Source organism: Staurois parvus, unplaced genomic scaffold (assembly GCF_062004578.1).
Source record: "Staurois parvus isolate SC_StPar_1 unplaced genomic scaffold, SC_StPar_1.0 ptg000006l, whole genome shotgun sequence".
NCBI lineage: Eukaryota > Metazoa > Chordata > Amphibia > Anura > Ranidae > Staurois > Staurois parvus.
In genome coordinates, this window is record NW_028317802.1 from 14,683,763 (window position 1) to 14,698,947 (window position 15,185).

Below are 15,185 nucleotides of genomic sequence, written 5' to 3' on the forward strand. Positions count from 1 at the left end.
CCAGAATGTTGATTGGGAGACTAGATTTCCTAATGATCAAGACTCCTGCACTGACAAGGTTTCTAGCCCTCTAGACTGGCAACCACTATTAGGATATTTTAAGAACACTGTGGAAGAAGGAGTTTCCCCAACACCAAAGATGGATTTGTGAGTTACCAGGCCAAAGATAAACTGGTTCTCGGTGTCAGACATGTTCATTTGTCTAGAGACTGAACAGATTTGTCCCAAAATGAGAAATTATGTTGTAGGGGTCTATAATGGAACTGTAGCAAATGTGATTGCCTCAAAAGGAAGCAAGCAGGATTTTCATGCAGAAGCACAGTTGAACTGCTTCCGGACTGCTGGATCCAAATCTGGGTGACCAGTCAGAAGCTTTTCCTGGGGAAGAATGACTCTTGCTTGAGATGTGTCTAGAATGAGACCCATATACTTCAAGCAATGTGCCAGTTCCAATGCTGATTCCTGAAGGTTTGGGATCTAACCAGCCTTTTTAATGTCTGGACTGTCTAACATTTTAGGTCAGTGCTTCCACCAAATGTTCCTTCAATAGGAAATCATCCAGATACCCCACAATGAAAATGCCTTGGAAGCCTTGGGAGGCTAACACTGGTGCTAATACCAAACGAAAGGGCTACAAACTGGTAGTGTTGTGTGTCCACAAAAAAAAAACGAGGTAATGTTGATAAAAATGGTGATAAGCAATTATGCGAAATATGAAAATAGGTGGAAACCTTTGATGTCCACCAAGGCTAGAAAATCTCCTAGGTGGAGGAGGAATAGGTCTAACCTGGTGGATTGCATACTAATTTTTGGACTTGAATAGCTACATTTAAAGCCTTCGGATGCAAGGTGAGGTGGATGTTTTGGCACAGTGAAAAGGTGCAAGTGCAAGCCTTGATACTTTTCTGCTGTAGTCACAATAGCAAAGTTTCAAAAGATCTGCTAGAGCAGCATTGAGTAAAAATCTAGCTTGCAGTCCCTAGAGATCAGGTCTCTTACCCGGACATCCAAGATGCTTTCTGACAAGATGTCCACAAAGAGCAACAGATGTCCTCTTACTGTGGAAAAAGGGGGCATCCCTTTATGATGAAGAGTTCTTTCAGCAAGTTTAGCGACCCAGGGTCTGGAACTGAATTGAGCCTCTGGCTTGGGCATTGGAATCTGAGGTATGGGAAAAACAAAAGGAACTCTTCTTGGCCTCAGCAGAAGACATCTCCCCAGATCAAAGCCTAGGCTTCCTCAGCTGTGGAAAATTAATATTCTTACCTTTAGTAATGTTCTTTATGAAGCTGTCTAAAAACCAAAAAGACCTTCACCTTCAAAAGGCATGTATAGCAAGTGCTGAGCAATATTTCACTCACATATTTACAGACAGGACACTCATTTGGGAAATAAGACAGGTACATTGTTAGTCAGGTCTATTTTTAAGGCAGCATATAAGCAGATCCACAGTGGGTGCTTAAAGTGGAACTGCAGTGCATCTGAGCATCACAAACCAAATATGCTATTTAATTAATTTTCAACATTTAACGCAAACTCACCCATACGTCCATGTCTACATGTCAACATGGCAGTGGCTATCTTGAGTAAGGGCAGATGATTCATGTATCATTTACTTCCTGGAATCCATCTGCTCTTAGCTCAGGCATAGGCTGAGCTAAGGGAAGCCCCTACCTAACCCTCCCCTCCTGAAGACTGCTGGCATGTATGACATAATTTGTCTAGGCATGGAAACCAGTAAGTAACTAAAGAAATGTAAAAAAAGTTTAACACAAGTAAATATAATATACAGTAGGGAAATAATTTGATCCCCTGCAGATTTTTTACTTTTGCCCACTTACAGAGAAATGAAGGGTCTATAATTTTTTTATCATAGGTGTATTTTAAAAGATACAGACAGAATATCAACCAAAAATCCTGAAACAAAACACATGATATAAATGTTATAAATTGAGTTGCAGTTCAGTGATTAAAGTAAGTACTTCATCCCCTACTAACCAATAATAATTCTGGCTCCCACAGACTGGCTGTTTTTTCATGTGGTACACAGATCAGTCCTGTCAATTTAAAAGGTGCTCCTACTAACGACAACTAGTTATGTGTATAAAAACCACCTGTCCACAGAATCTCATTCTTGCTCACCATGGAGAAGACCAAAGAGCTATCAAAGGACATCAGGGACAAGATTGTAGACCTGCACAAGGCTGGAATGGGCTACAAGACCATCAGCAAGAATCTTGGTGAGAAGGGGACAGGAGCAATTATTTGCAAATGGAAGAAATGCAAAATAACCATCAATCACCCTTGAGCTCCATGCAGTTTGCCTTGAAAGCAAACTTACAAAATCTGCAAGGGATCAAATATATATTTTCCCCACTGTACTTTCCTATCTATTTATTTGGGAACAGGTTACATGTTCCACCCTAAACATGTTCCCATAGCTGCAGCCACCACCTGCCGTCCCTCTCCCTCTGACTGATAGTATGAGAAGTCTCCCCATACTGTCAAATTTGAAACAGTGCGGTCTTGCGGGCCTCCACCCACACGCCGCATCATTTATTATTCATTCACAGACTTCTGTGAATGAATGAACTGAAAGTCCCGACAGCAGCCATTGACTTGTAGTTTTGAATGAACTACTAGTTTGTTGTGGACCTCCGTGGTAGTTCACTGAAGCTTCCTGTCAGAATATCTGCTTGCTTTTATATCTCGTACAGTAAGCAGATATTCTGACAGGTCTGCAGGAGACCTGCATGGCATCAGCGATCTACTGATCGCTGGTGCAATGTTTTCCAGGCTCCTGCAGACAAATATAATAAATGCACATTTTTTACCTGCAAAAAAATGTGCATTTATTATTTTTGTCCTTTAAGCATGATGGGAATGGGAAGAACTGGTCAATTTTTTTTGATGGCCAGCATCCAATTCCTTCTGTGGATGGCAGTATACAAAAAATAAACAAATCAGTTTCCATAGAAATAGAAATTGGGCACCATGAAGTACCTACATGCACGTTTCAAGGGCTGCAGAAGTCCTCAAAGACAGGGCATTCTAATATGTATACACTGGTGTGTAGGCTGGAAATCTGCAAGCTGGCTTGCCTCATTCTTTGCCCCAGTAAAGCTATGAGGTTATCCAGGATGCTTTGGGAAATAATGAAATGTACATGTAGGTACTTGAGGGCATCATATTAACAATTTACTGTACAATGGTGGTTGTAAACAAGCAAAAACTCCTTTGTATTCTGGGACATGACATGTCCTCCAACACATGGACGATTATTAGACATAAGGAGAACCTCAACATCCCTGTTCATGATCACAAGATAACATTTTGCTAAGGATTCTTGAAAGTTCAAGTCATTTCCCTTGGCATTTTAATTTCTGGATCTAGAATAGAAGTTTCAATGCCTAGTATTTAAACACCATTTTGTGACAGTGCTATGTGAGATGAAATGCTTTCACCCTGCAGTCCATTGTTTAAAAGGTTATTAATAGCAGTGAATTGTTCAATTATTCTAGCAAATGTGCTCTAAATTTGTGTCGCTTTAGAAATAACGAGACAAGAATGTTTGCATTAAAATTGTGGTTCCTGTTCTAAATGTAACCTTTTAACCCAAGGGTAAAAGAAATCAGCAATGTGTTTGCCACCTAATTACCGTCTCATTATAGTTCTGTTCAAATGAGTTGTTTTGTCCTACCATTGACAGCTATTGGCTCACAGCAGTGGAAATTCCCAAAGGAAATGGAGCTTCATGTATATTTAGGCTGCCCTTTTTTTTTTTCTTTTTCCAGCACTAGTTCATATGGAATTTTTTCTTAACTCATTAGAGCTTGTATACACTCACACCTAACGAGAGCATTTGGCAGTAGAAATTAGTAAACTGAACTGCTAGGTTCAAGAACTAGTTCATTTTCAGCTGACCCAGCATTTTAAAAACAACCTTAAAAAAATATATATATCAAAAAGTAAAATAGAATACCCACTGTGTTTCCTTTCCCTGAAAGAGGACAGCCAGTAATTTTGGCTTTTCAACATGTATCTGCACAGCTAGAAGAATTGCATATTCCCTCCAATTCTGATACTACCACACCTGTTTTTCAGCACCAAACTAGTGCTAGAATAGGAAGCCTAAAAATGGTCACCCTCTTAAAGCACCAGCTTTTTCCTGATGGGAGTGAGATTTCCCATATCCAACATGCAGAGATGTGTAGGAATTAGAAGAAGTTTATAAGCAGATTACATGGCCCTGCTTCAAGCTGGCAAATTGTTACTACCCTCCAGACTCCACAAGCATTTATCACAAACAGTATAATTAAATAATAAGCTACATCTACCTTTCTTAGAAATTGAGGATGGGGGTTTATCTTCCTGCCGAAGAAAGAACCTCAGAGAAATGGTGAATTTGCCTGGGATCAGTTCACAAAATGTTTTGTGAATCTTGCTCAAAGTTTGCTAAGGGGTAAAGCTTGTTATTCAATCCTGGGCATTTTTAGGGCTAAAGATGAAGCTATAATCAAATATGGCAAGGGAAGCTGAGAACTACATGGTGAACATGTTCTAAAGCCAAAAAATAAAATAAAAGGCTAAAATAAATTAAAAAAAAAAACAACATTATGTCTACCCAGACAGAGTTGTCAACACTTCCCAACACACACTGACAATATGGCTGCAGGAAAACCATGTTTTCATAGAAAGACGAAAAAAGTTATCCATTCCTCCAAATTATTGGCTCTTGTAACTCAGCTGATCAGAGGTTGATCAAAGCTATGCACCCCATTATAGGTTGTTTCTAATTCTTGGCAGCAACCCTAAATAGGTTTTCATTCCAAAAAGTTGGAAAATTCCATAGATTTTCCAGGAACTCATGGAAGTGACAAACCCAAACCTCCCTAATAGAGAAATCTTAGGAAGTACTCCAAGAGGAACCAAGAGATTATCCTTTCTACAGCTCTGTGACTGATTACACTGTTCAACAGGTAAAAAGTTTTGGGCATAAAATTAGCTAATCTTACATAATTTTGGGGTGCTGAAAACGAAAATGACCCTAAAAAATGTTGATTGGCTCTAGTTTCCATGATATATTCACCCATCTAATGACGTAAGCCATTCAAAATTATGATGCAACTTCAGCTGCATATTGCGCAATTGATACTGGTGACCAATAGAAAATTGCATGTATACTGAGATGATGCAATATTAGCCTTTAATTGCATCACTTCACTGCATAAAAGCTGCAGTATCTGTAGCTGATTGTAGTTCGACAGCGTCTTTACATTTAGTTTTATGCTTATATAGGCTACTCAGTAATGCCCCGAACTTGTGTGAATAAAGCAGATAATTTCTGCTATATCTGCGGTGAAATAACTTTTATCTCACAAAAAAGGAGGATAACAGGAATGATTAAGAAAGCCTACAACTTGTATTTTGGCTGCAAGATAGGAGACCAGGACAAGAGCTGGGCACCACATATATGCTGCAATTCTTGTGGGACGGCACTGGAGCAATGGTTGAATGGAAAAAAGGCATCTATGCCTTTCGCTGTGCCAATGATTTGGAGAGAGCCAACAGATCATGTTAGTAATTGTTACTTTTGTATGGTGCCTCCAATTGTAAAAGGGCTAAATAAGAAGAAAAAGTTATCTGTGCACTATCCAAATATTCCATCGGCAATACGTCCAGTTCCTCATGGAGAGGGGCTACCAATTCCTAAAGCACCAGAATCCTTCGTGGTTGAGTCAAGTGAGGAAGAACCTGAAGCGTGTAGTCACGTGCAGTTGTAAGAGATAGCCCTTTCCTCGAATACAAGAGAAAAGCCAAGAGAAGCAAAACCGACACAAACTGAAGACAAAACTAGTGAGAATCCTAAGTATTAAAATGATTCAACTTAGCTTATGGCTATAATTTTTCTTGGTAATCCTATGCAATATATTATGCCATTTAGGCTTTGTTATGTAGTCAATATCACTTGCTTTATATTTGTGGAAAGACATCTATCTATATAATTATTGTGCATTATGTAGTCATTACGCCTATAGTAGAAAACTTTCCGTTTACAGAAAAACTAGAGCCAATTGACAAATTTCATTGTTATATTTGAACTCAGAATGTGAAATTCATTAAGAAATGGATCCTTTTGTTTCCAAAACTGGCAAAAAATAAAAATTTGTTGAACAGTGTTATTTAAATACCTGATAGAAAATATAATTCTTCTTGCTCTGGGGACATTAAAATGGGGTATACACCATGATCATTGTAGTATCGATTAAGTGGTAGGACTGAGGCTACGTTAGTTATGTAAGATGTTCAGTACACAGTTTGGATGCACCAGGCACATCTCCTGAGTCTTGACTATAGAAGCAGAAAACCCTACAACAGAACATTACATAACACCAAAGCATGGAGATCTTTGCAGCAAGAACTGTAAATACAAAGTGAAGTCTACTGCATTAATCAGAAATGTAGCTTATTGATATATTGACACCCAGCATCAACTTTGTGAAGTATAAACCACTAATAAGGAATAAAAAGGTCTTCAACAATATGACGATTTCTTAAATGGTTCTCTTAAGGAGAAAGGCATTGGAAGACATGTCTACAGAGGAAGGGAGTGCAAGAAGCTCAGTGCTTTTTACAAAAGATACAGTAATTATTCAACTCCAATTTTGATTTCAAGTGTAAGTGAACCAACAAAACAGTTTGTGAAACTAGAGTCTAGAAACCAGAGATTATGTTACTGATTATTGATGAAATGATCTGTGACAGATCTGTGTTTGAAACAAACTCCTCCGAGGTACAAGCAAATTAGTTATTCAAGTTTCTGATTTCACTTTAAAGCAAAGCAGCTGATGTTGCATAAACATAAGTAAAGGCAATGTGATAGAAACATCAAGTACATCACTCTGCCCCTGAATACTAAAAAGGAAAACTAAACAACAATACACAGGAGTTAGAAAACAAACTACAAAATGTGATTGAGTAGTTTAGCCACTGTAATATCTTGTTTCTTGTACTTAAAATACACTATAATAAGTTCATTAATTATAGTTGCAATTATTTGGTCCATTTGTTGCATATTTTATGGTAAAAATGGACTCTGTGGTAAACACTAGGTCAGGGGTCCTCAAACTGCGGCCCGCCGAGGACATTTATCCGTCCCGCAGGGTGTTTTGAAATATTTGGCATCCCCCTGCATACTTTCACGGCAGCATCCCCTGCATACTTTTCAGTTTCATTCCATCAGTTCTGGCTGGCTCTGCCTCTCCCTCCCTCAGCTCCCTCACCTGCCCCTCAGCTCCACCCCCAGTGATAGTACTGTGTGCTGGGGATGTAGATCCGGCCGGCGCGGCGAGTAAATGATAGAGGGGTGGAGTCTGTGATCTCTGGAGAAGCTGCCTGCAGTTCTCCTGCGCTGGGCAGTGACAGACAGCCGAGGAGAAGGACACTGATCAGACCCCATTGAATTGATGGACACTGGTGAGGCTGCATTAATGGACACTGATCATACTGCATTGAATCAATGCAGTCTGATCAGTGTCCATTAAAGCAGCCTCACCAATGCCCATCAATGCAGTCTGATCAGTGTCCATTAATGCAGCCTCACCAGTGTCCATCAATGGCATTGATGGACACTGGTGAGGCTGCATTAATGGACACTGATCAGACTGCATTGATGGGCATTGGTGAGGCTGCATTAATGGACACTGATCATACTGCATTGATGGACACTGATCATACTGCATTGATGGACACTGGTGAGGCTGCATTAATGGACACTGATCAGACTGCATTGATGGGCACTGGTGAGGCTTCATTGATGGGCACTGGTGAGGATGCATTGATGGGCACTGATCAGACTGCATTAATGGGCACTGGTGAGGCTGCATTGATAGGCACTGATCAGACTGCATTGATGGGCACTGATCAGACTGCATTGATGGGCACTGGTGAGGCTGCATTGATGGGCACTGATCAGACTGCATTGATGGGCACTGATGAGACTGCATTGATGGGCACTGGTGAGGCTGCATTGATGGGCACTGATGAGGCTGCATTGATGGGCACTGATCAGACTGCATTGATGCGCAGTGCAGTCTGTATGTCTCTGTGTGGGCAAAGCTATTGCTGGTATATTGTTTTTGTAGCACTGTGTATATATGTATATATACAGTGGGGATCGAAAGTTTGGGCACCCCAGCTAAAAATTTGTATTAATGTGCATAAAGAAGCCAAGGAAAGATGGAAAAATCTCCAAAAGGCATCAAATTACAGATTAGACATTCTTATAATATGTCAACAAAAGTTAGATTTTATTTCCATCATTTACACTTTCAAAATAACAGAAAACAAAAAAATGGCGTCTGCAAAAGTTTGGGCACCCTGCAGAATTTATAGCATGCACTGCCCCCTTTGCAAAGCTGAGACCTGCCAGTGTCATGGATTGTTCTCAATCATCCTCTGGGAAGACCAGGTGATGTCAATCTCAAAGGTTTTAAATGCCCAGACTCATCAGACCTTGCCCCAACAATCAGCACCATGGGTTCTTCTAAGCAGTTGTCTAGAAAACTGAAACTGAAAATAGTTGGCGCTCACAAAGCTGGAGAAAGCTATAAGAAGATAGCAAAGCGTTTTCAGATGTCAATATCCTCTGTTCGGAATGTAATTAAGAAATGGCAGTCATCAGGAACAGAGGAAGTTAAAGTAAGATCTGCAAGACCAAGAAAAATATCAGACAGAACAGCTTGCAGGATTGTGAGAAAAACAATTCTAAACCCAAGTTTGACTGCACGATCCCTCCAGAAAGATCTGGCAGACACTGGAGTTGTGGTTCACTATTCCACTATAAAGAGATACTTGTACAAATATGGTCTTCATGGAAGAGTCATCAGAAGAAAACCTCTTCTACGTCCTCACCACAAAAATCATCGTTTGAACTTTGAAAATGAACATATAGACAAGCCTGATGCATTTTGGAAACCAGTTCTGTGGACCGATGAGGTTAAAATTGAACTTTTTGGCCGGAATGAGCAAAGGTACATTTGGAGAAGAAGGGGCACAGAATTTAATGAAAAGAACCTCTGTCCAACTGTTAAGCATGGGGTTGGATCAATCATGCTTTGGGATTGTGTTGCAGCCAGTGGCACAGGGAACATCTCATGAATAGAAGGAAAAATAGATTCAATAAAATTTCAGCAAATTTTGGATGGTAACTTGATGCCATCTGTGAAAAAGCTGAAGTTACAGAGAGGATGGCTTCTACAAATGGATAATGATCCTAAACACACCTCGAAATCCACAGGGGATTACATCAAGAGGCGTAAACTGAAGGTTTTGCCATGGCCTTCACAATCTCCTGACCTCAACATAATTGAAAATCTATGGATAGACCTTAAAAGAGCAGTGCGTGACAGACAGCCCAGAAATCTCAAAGAACTGGAAGACTTTTGTAAGGAAGAAAGGGCAAAGATACCTCAAACAAGAATTGAAAGACTCTTGGCTGGCTACAAAAAGCGTTTACAAGCTGTGATACTTGCCAAAGGGGGCAGTACAAGATATTAACTCTGCAGGGTGCCCAAACTTTTGCAGATGCCATTTTTTTGTTTTCTGTTATTTTGAAAGTGTAAATGATGGAAATAAAATCTAACTTTTGTTGACATATTATACGAATGTCTAATCTGTAATTTGATGCCTTTTGGAGATTTTTCCATCTTTCCTTGGCTTCTTTATGCACATTAATACAAATTTTTAGCTGGGGTGCCCAAACTTTCGATCCCCACTGTATATATATATATATATATATATATATATATATATATATATTGGTATTTTACTAATAGCAATTTTTTTTTAAAGTTTGAGGACCCCTGCTAGGTGGTGCCACAACAGGGTGTATACACTAGGGGTGGGGATGGAATACCTTCTGTAACAATTTAATATACAATTTGAAGGCTCCAATTTGTCTCTTGCATTGTGCCTCACAATTATATGCTGAATAATTTGAGCTCATAAGAGTGAGAGAAAAGCAGCAGTAAAACCATTCTGTGTATCCACATGTCCATTTTTATTTCCAAGAAGCAGATAGGGACAGACTGCTGCAATTTCCCTGGGAACTTTGTAGGTATAAAATAGCTTTAATCAAGCAATAAAATACTACTTTTTATGAAGAGGTAATGTTACTATAGTGCAAAGTGTAATAAAGATAGGTTTCTTTATTTTACCATTATAACTGGAAATAACTTTGACCACACACAAGATCATTTCTCACCAAGAGTTCTAGCCATCATTTATCCTGGCTGCGGAGATCCCAAAATAAGTTCTCAGAAACAGTCACCTTTGACATTGTCAGATTTTGTATAACCAACATAGACTATGTCATGGGGTGGCACTCAATTACACACACATCAGGTATCTGACATTGCAGTGTACACAAGGTTTCAGATGGTCTCCTGGACTGCCAGTGCAATCAGGCTGTGTCCTCATTGTTGCTGTCCCTGCGCAGTTTATGCATTTTTGTCAGTGGAACAGTGTGCTGGTTATTTTCCCCAATCTGTATCTATACACCAGGAACCAAACAATTAGCAGAATAAGACGGTTTACCTTACTCTCCTAGTGATGGCTTCCAGGTGTAAGGGTGCAGAGTGCGCAAACTCCCCCCACCACCAACCCTTTTCATAGAATGCATTGTCTGGCTATGAAGCGTGATGGTAAGATTATCAATTTGACTAGGGTAAGAGAAAAATATGCGGCTTAAGATAGTTGGCCTATGGGAGCTTGGAATATAAATCTGCCCTCTGAGTACCTTTCCATGTTCAGTGAAATTATCATTTCCTTCTGTGTGGAGAAAAGGAAATGATCACTAAATAACAGCTAGAGATAATTCGATTCATGGTTCACTGCAAATCAGACTATGCAATTTTTGATATTTTGACTTGAATTGCACAGTTTGTTACATCGTTTTAACACTGTGGAATTCTTCACACTTTGAATTGGCAAATGAATATTCATTGACAGATACAGCAAATCCTGATTGGCCTGTTCTGCTTTGATTCATGGTGTTTAATAATCAATTTGCTCATCTCTGCTTTCACTCCTGCACGTTAATTAGTGGTTGGTCTTTAACCCCTTCATGCATTAAAGTTTCCATGTCATTGTTCCAAATATTGGACAGGTTTATTGACATTCAATAGTTCAAGTTCTTCAGCGCTCTGCATTTGAATAGTAAACCAGATACAGTATGCAGATAATTAATAACAGCAAAAGTAAAAAAATATAAACTGAATGTTGTAGGTCTTTACTTACAATAGTTAAAGCTAAAGTCCCAGCTGTTTAGTCTTTTACAGATCCGTTAATCGGGATAAAATCAGCGTGAAAAATCTGAAAAGGAGAAAAGTCATAAAATTAAATATGCAAACATTTGTAAAACTACAACCCCTATAGTTTTATCCCATATTATTTTTGCTGTTGTTTTGTAGTCTAACATAATAGGGAATGAAGCATTTAATGGAGAGGCAGCATGTCCTACATTTAAGTACTATAAATAATTTAGAAGTAAATTGGTTTCATCAGTGTTTTACACCAATGTACTTATTGACCTGTTAACAAGAAGGCATATTTATTTACAGCAGAGAAGCTGGAGCAGTGCAGTGCTGTCAGAAAGTGAATGTATTGCAAACAGAAAAACCTTTTATGTAGTCTTGATGATTTGCATTTAATGGTAACTTTGTGTGACATTAAAGGAAATTAAAAAGGTATCTTTACCATTAAATAAATAATACATATGGTAGAGAAAAATTCATAATGTTACATTATAATCTGTAGCTTCTATTATGTTACTTTTGGGTATTCAAATGATGTTTTTTTTAAAATAGGTAATTTTTATTAAACGTTTACTTCGGAATAACAAAACAAAAAGTTTCACATATACAATTTTAACAATAAAAAGTATACAGTATGAACATACAACATAAAAAGAGGAACAAAAGAAGAACAAAAGAAACTTCACGCACCAATGATTGGTTGTTCAGTCTAGTGTTAAACAGATTCAAGAAACCTGATTATGCATAATATACTGTAATTACAGATCATGTCAAACAAAGTAATTGATATCATATTCCTGAAGAAATGGGTTGATCGCTCACAGCGCTACAAGTAACATTCTAAATGTCCAAATAGGTGCATCAGGATTGACAGTTCAGATAATTTATGCCAAATCCTGCATCAGACAGCAGAAAAAAATAGATGAATATCAAATCGCCTCTACTGAGTTGCACTGTCCACACCCCTAGAAGGGGGTGAGCGGGATGAATAACTAGAATCCAGCCACCATGGCCAAATTTTTTAAAATATTTTTGGACAGCCCTTATGTTTATGCATGTCAACTCCTCTCTCCTTAACATAAAATGAAGTGCGTTCCACCACTGATCAAATGTAGAAGGTGTGGAGGAGATCCACTTTTGTAGGATGATTTTATTAGACAATTCTAAGGATCCTATCCATAATGAGTGCATATCGGGGTGGGGGTTGACACCTCTGAGACAATGTTCAGGGCTAATTTTGGGGTCCATCTGAACCAGAGTTGAGCAGAGTGAATTAAGGGACTTAAAGGTGTTCGCCCAGTAGCGGTGAAGCTTAGGGCAACACCACAGCATGTGTATGAGGGATCTTGTGGCTGAGGAGCATGTTTCCCCCCCAAATATGAAGCTTCAGCAGAGTGTGAAGCGCTCTATGGACTATGAAAAGCTAGGTCAGACACTGTGAAAGGGACCTTTGGTAATGGTTCCAATGACTCCACTCCTCATCATCCACCATCTGTACCTGTGTTCTATCACTAATAGTCCTCACCAAGTACAAGATGTAGAAATAGCCATGGACAAAATCGTAGATAACCTAAATTTCAACTAAAAGGTGGAGGCTTGAGCCTGTAAAGCATGATATAACTGGAGATATTGGAAACAATATTTATTGGACAACTGATAGCATTCTGTAAGAGCATTAAGCAACAGAACATCCTGATCATATAGTTGATAAAGGAATCTGAGACCATCCCTCTTCTAGGGGTCAAAGCCTTCTAATTTCCCTAGCTCAGGTAAGGAGGGGTTATCTCAAATTGGCATGTTTAGTATAACCCTCATGATTAGTAAGATTCCGCACTGTTTCCCACAGCCTATGTATCAGATAAAATGTAGGGAGATTGCGCTTGGTGTAAAAATGATGCGCAACTATAAGTTGGACTACAGGGAGTACAGAGAATTGGGAGAGAACTATAGTTTGAATGGGATCTTTGAGATTTAATTCATTCCATTCATACCTGTGCTGTAGTTGGGATGCTATAAAGAACAATCTAGCATTAGGTATCATCAGTCCTCTACCATCCTTAGGCAGCTGCAGGGTAGAGAGGCAGATTCTAGGGTATAGTATAAAACCAACATTGTGGAATCCACACAGAACAATTATGGAGAATATATAATAATTGTGGCATCCAACCCATTTTCACCAGATTAGTTCTACCAATAACTGTTAAGGGTAATTTACTCCAAGTTTTACCGACCTGTTTAAATCTACTGAGTAAAAGGGACCAAGTTTCTATCTACATAGTCACTGACCTGGGCTGTGACCACTACTTCTAAATATTTAAAAGAGATCACTATCCCTATTTGAGAGGCAGCTGTTGGCAATTCTGATGGGCCAGAGTCAAGCGGTAATAAAAACTGGCTTATCCCTGTTGATAGTACAGCCTGAAAATGAGCCATATGTAGTTATTAGGGAAATAACAGAGACTAGTGAGGAAAAGGTGTCTCCCGAATATAACAAGATATCATTAGCGTACAATGCTATTTTATCTTCGCCTGTGCATCTACAAAAAACTATAATCAGGGGATTTGCAAATGGCTGCTGCTAAAGTCTCCAGAACCAGTGCAAATAAAAGAGGTGATAAGGTACAATCCTGTCTTGTTCCTCAATGTAATGGGAATGGATTCGATAGATGGTCATTGACCAGGCATCACCATAGAAAATTCCACTCTATACTGTCAAAAGATTTTGCCAAGTCAAGCGGCAAAATAGCCCTACTGGCAGTATTATTTGCAGGGACTTGCAAATTTAGAAATAAACACCTGATACTTAGAGCTGTAGTTCTATTTGGGATAAACCCAAATTGGTCTGGGTGGATTGAAGTAGCAATACATTTTGAGAATTGGAAAAGGAAATTGAGCGATATGACTCTGGGATGCATGGATTCTTTCCCAGTTTCAGCAGAACAATAATAGCAGCCTTGTTCATAAATGGTGGGAGGGATGCCTTTTCGAAAATGTTATTAAATACTTCCAAAAGCTCTGTTAATAAAATATCCCCATATGTTTTATAAATTTCCCCTGGAAAGCCATCTGCCGCTGAGGCCTTATTATTGGGGAGACTGTCCACAGCGGTTTGTAATTTTTGCAGTGTCAGTGGCTTATCCAAGGTTTGTCTATCAACAGAAGATAGCACCAGTAAGTTTATGGCATCTAGAAACCTGATCAAATCCTAATCCAGATATGATGTCTTACTGCTATGCAATGTTGTAAAGAAGTCACAGAAAACAGAAGATATATCCTGGGTGGTATGAGCTAGTACAGAGGTTTGAGTCCAGAGCCCTGAGACATAAGCTGATGGCCTCTGAGCTTTCACTATAGTAGCTAGAAGATGCCCTTCCTCAAAATGTGGTTGTTGAAGGAAGAACCGTTTCATTTCCACCTTCTTTAGGGATAGATGCATAGTCCTGTTAGCGCTGCAACCAATCATGGCTAGTTTCTGCATTGAGATTAGAAATACAGTATATCGCAATTCTACTTGCTTCACATTATCAGCTAAAAATTTCTCCCACCATCTAGAATGTTTTTAACTTTTGAGATTTCAGAAATAAGAGTGCCCCTAAATAGGCTTTAAGAGAATCCCAGTAAATGGGCAAAGCTGTAAATGATTTGTTGGCTGTACCATAGATTGACAGGTCTATTAACACCCCTTCCAGAGAGAGGGAAAAAGTTCTAACCAATATTGGATTGTAAAGAAAACTTTAAAACCAGTGTGGAGTGATCTGAAAGTCCCCATGCTGCATACTCTATATCCAGGACAAAAGGTAAGATTGGTGGTATGCCAAGAGCCAAGTCTATTCTAGACAAGGCCCTATGAGTTCGGGAAAAACCTTAACA

At 39.1% G+C, this 15,185-nt stretch overlaps 1 long non-coding RNA gene across 1 annotated transcript in view; it reads right to left on the bottom strand.

The window, feature by feature from the left end:
* Window positions 1-11,297: 11,297 nt before the first annotated feature.
* LOC149474372 (uncharacterized) overlaps window positions 11,298-15,185 on the bottom strand; it is a 209,877-nt gene continuing 205,989 nt past the window's right edge. The window contains exon 3 of the long non-coding RNA XR_016309172.1: window positions 11,298-11,373. This is a non-coding gene — a long non-coding RNA (uncharacterized LOC149474372). The remainder of the gene's footprint in view (window positions 11,374-15,185) is intronic.